Source organism: Oncorhynchus keta, chromosome 13 (assembly GCF_023373465.1).
Source record: "Oncorhynchus keta strain PuntledgeMale-10-30-2019 chromosome 13, Oket_V2, whole genome shotgun sequence".
Taxonomy (NCBI): domain Eukaryota; kingdom Metazoa; phylum Chordata; class Actinopteri; order Salmoniformes; family Salmonidae; genus Oncorhynchus; species Oncorhynchus keta.
The window spans coordinates 21,148,352-21,152,974 of NC_068433.1; positions in this window are offsets into that span (position 1 = coordinate 21,148,352).

The window sequence follows — 4,623 nt, forward strand, 5'->3', positions numbered from 1 at the left end:
AACAGATGTTTCGAGCTGCGTGAGGAAATATGTCAATTCCTGGAAACCAAAGGGAAGGATTACAGCAGAGCTCCGGGAGCAAAAGTTCCTGTGTGAGCTGGCCTTTCTCTGTGACATCTCGAGCCATCTCGATGCGCTGAACCTGCAGCTTCAGGGGCGGGGGCGCATCATCACAGACATGTACGCTGCAGTGAGGCCCTTCAAAACTAAACTGTGCCTGTGGGAGAATCAGATGCTGCAAGGAAACCTTTGCCATTTTCCCTGCTGCCAATCCATAAAAGCGCAGATCTCTACCGCCGTGTTCCCATGCGCACAGTTTGCTGAAAAACGCAGTGTTCTCGCCGCTGAGTTTAGCCGGCGATTTGCCGATTTCGATGCCCAGAAATGCAAGTTTGAACTGCTTAGTAATCCCTTCGCAGTTGATGTGGAAAATGCACCAACCAACATCCAAATGGAGCTGATTGAACTCCAGTGCAACGACACGCTGAAGTCAAAGTATGATGCTGTGGGCGCCGCACAGTTTCCACGGTTCATCCCTGACACAATGCCTCAGCTCCGCACCCAAGCTGCTCAGATGCTCTCCATGTTCGGCAGCACTTATCTATGCGAGCAACTTTTCTCCTCGATGAAGATGACCAAAACAACTCACAGGAGACGTCTGACTGATGAACATCTTCGCTCGATACTGAAGATTTCTTCAGCTCAGAGCTTGAGCCCAGACATTGATGAACTAGCATCCAAGAAGAGATGCCAGGTATCTATCTGGTTTGGGCACATCAGATTAGACCAGTGTGCAATAATTAACGTTTTCTTTATGCACTTTTTCTTGCTACAAGGCATGGGCTTGAGTGGTTGATTGATTTATTATCATTTTATTTGTAAAATTATTAGCCAGTGGAAAAAGTTTATTTTGGTATTTAAATCAGAAGGCTGCAAATAGAAAAGAGGCATACAATTTTTATTTAAATTTTATTTATTTAATAAATGAATGCCATTGATGTGTTTTTTCATTTGAAATTCGATTTTGCATGTCTCCACTATTCAATTATATATTGTATGGTAATAAGCGATGCTTGTTCCATATTCAATGTTAAAGCAAAACTTGTTTGGGTCCATATTAAAAGGTTAATTTGTTCAATGTTGGCCCGTGACTTTGTTCAGGTTTTACATTTTGGCCCACTGGGTATTTGAGTTTGACACCCCTGGTGTAGAGGAAGATTGGCGGCCAGTGCAAACCGAATGAGCTGTACTCTAGTAGCTCTGGAGGTGAATTGGAAGATAATTCAAATAAATTACCTGAGGTGGCAAGTGTGGTTAAGAGCCTTGCACCAATAGTCATGATAAATATGATTCTGGTACAGTAGGTGTGACATTTTTGGAGAAAGTGGACCACTGTCTTTTGGCTGACCTAAATTTGGTATCAGATTTTGGTGAAAGGGGAGTTTGGTACTGTTGAAAGGGGAGTTTGGTACTGTTGAATCGGTGAAGATAACCCGAAGTAGACTTGTGGTTATTAGCTTTTCCCACCCAGAGAGAGCAGGCACTCCACGCCAAGAGAATGGGGACAAGACCCACTTGCTTTGTTTCTTACTTGCTTTGTTCTCAGGAACAGGGTGCCATTGAAAGGAGTGATTACTGGAATTGCGGTAAGGGTGGAGGTAGATCAACTGAAGTTGAAGATTCCCGGGCGTAGTGAAACTGAAAAGTCACTGGGCTTGTTAGACATTGCAGCTGACAGTGCAAGCGACTGCCGACTGACTGATCTACAAATCATCTTCCATCATAAATAACTAGTCATAATTATTTGTAGTTCAGTCAGTCACAATTTACCCATGACACATTACGGTTTTGATCCTTTTCAAACATGGCCACTGTCTTGTCTGTTATGAATTTTATGAATAATGACTAAATGATGTATACATTTAACGTAGAACTATAACTAACAGAATACTACCATGTCACTGCATGATTGTATGAAACTTATTAGAATCATAAACCTAAATCTGATGTGTGTAGTTTTAGTCAAGAATTAGAACAAGGACTTTCTGTTCCTTTTTAGTATGTAAGCAGGGTGTAAGTGAGAAACAAATGGAGCTATCGTCAGACAAGCTGGAATACTGTGTTCCTTACAGGACATTCTGTCCCCACCCAGGGAGGGGAGAGGCTTGTAGTAGATTGTTTAACAGGTGGCAGACAATGTATGAGTCGGAGAAGACTTGTGAACTATGTTGCCATTGTATCTGAGAGGAGGAAGGGACATTTATGACGAAATGTGAGGTATATAGACCAATGTACAGGAAATGATACGCAGAGCTCTCGAGAATAAACATTGCTGACTAAGTAGACTGGTCTCTGTCTGTTTCATTTTAATAAGAACCTTACTTATTCTTAGTAACAGACAGAGTATTTTAATTGAATTGGTTAATGAACACGAGAACAAAATTCTCACGACACTGTCCTTTTTGAATTTTGATGCTGAGTCGTTACCCGAGAAATTAATGTCAGGATATATCAGTTATCCTGTAAAAGCTATTGTGCCGAATCCACGACAGATGGATTCAGATGACAAACTTATGGTCATGTTGCAGCAGTGTGTAGGAGGGAGATCCCTAGATGTAAAGAAGTGTGCAGGAGGGCATGGGACAAAGGAATGTGTAGTATTGGTGAAGGAAGCAGTATGTGTCAACTGTAGGGTACCCATGTTATATATATATATATGATCATGTAAAACACTATACAACTACACATGTGGATAATGCATTTAAAATCATTGAGAATTACACAAAAAAGTTTGAAAATGTATTTCCATTGTGGTCCTCTTAATAAATGAATGGTTCAAAAGATTAACAAACATAACATAGTAGGTCTGGCCTAAACAGTAGACCTAGCGTACTAGGCATACTTGGATTTGCAGATCGAATAATAATGAATACATTTTTTAACCCGTATAGGGCTTTACAAAGAATCTCAAAGTGCATAAAAAGTAAAACAACAAACCCTAAATGTAAATGATGAAGATTGAAAGTCTCAGTCAGCTTGGGATGAAGTTGAGGACAATTTGGGTTGGAAAGGCAGTGTCGGTTCAGTGGGAGAGGTCATCGATGAGACAGACCAGGAGAAACAAAGACAGTATTAAAAAACAGCCCCGGAGCTCTTCAACAGCCCACCACACCTGTTTCTCTGAATGGTCAGTCACTATTCGTTCCCTGAACAGTCTGTGTACTTCCTCTGCTACACAGTGTGCAGTCCTTGGTGTAATACTTCCAAACAGATGAAACAGAAAGCCACATTTTTGGAATCCAAAAGCCACTTTATTAGAATCCAAACATCCTAGCTATCAAGCCCCTAAAAAAATACCTTAAACAAAAGCTACAAAAACACTTAAAATGTATGAAAAAAAATAAGTAGAATATTTATAGAGCTCTCTGCCTAGGCTACCTTACGGCACCATGACAACCACTATCTTGTTGCTGGGGATCAGAAGTGCGAGAGAGGCAGGTTGGGGCTGCCAGGGTCAGAGTTGTACAGAAGGTGTTCTATGCTGAGCCAGTGAAGAAAGTAGATGAAGATGGTTCAAGGGCGAGGGACCCTAACAGGCTCAAAGTGAGTAGTATACTTTTTCCAGTGCATAGTGATAGGCCTACAAATTAAATGTGGTTATCACCTGTACCACCGGAATGGAATGCAAGTCACAGAAAATAGGTGTTGTGGTGGCAGCTGCAGAGAAGTACTTACTAATATGAGATTTTACTGCAGAAGAGTTACAGGGTGTGTTGAAGGGTAGTTCCTGCCAGGCCGTTGTCCTGGTGTAGGATAAGATGGGGTCAAAATAGTGGAATGTGGTGGTGGGTTTTTAATGTGTGGGGTAGGTTGTGTTCCCACTAGTTACCAGAGCCACAAAGTCAAAATTGGCTATATCGTAAAAATGTATAAAGAAACATTAGCCTTTTGGTCTTAATAATGTTAACAGTGCGATTAAGGTTAGGTTTCAAATCACATTTTAAGAAGATAATTGTAGAAATAGGTGGGGTTTGTGGCTGTGGTAACTAGTGACTACCGGTTAGTTGGCCGGATCATTTTTCTCTTTTCGTATCACAAAGTACACTGAGTGTACAAAACATTAAGAGCACCTTCCTAATATTGAGTTGCACCCCCTTTTGCCATCAGAACAGCCTCAATTCGTCGGTGGGCATGGACCCTACAAGGTGTCAAAAGTGATCCACAGCGATGCTGGCTCATGCTGACTCCAATGCTTCCCACAGTTGTGTCAAGTTGGCTGGATGAGTTTTGGGTGGTGGACCATTCTTGATACACACGGGAAACTGTTTGTGAAAAACCCAGCAGCTTTGCAGTTCTTGACGCACTCAAACCGGTGCGCCTGGCACCTACTACCATACCGTGTTCAAAGACTCTTAAATATTTTGTCTTGCTCATTCACCCTCTGAATAGCACACATTCCCGATCCATGTCTCAAGGCTTAAAAATCCTTATTTAACCTGTCTTCTCCCCTTCATCTAGTCTTTCTTTCCGGATTCACCTGGTCAGTGTCATGGAAGAGCAGGTGTTCCTAATGTTTTGTGCACTCAGTGAACAATGGATTTATACTTCAGTCCAGTTGGTGGG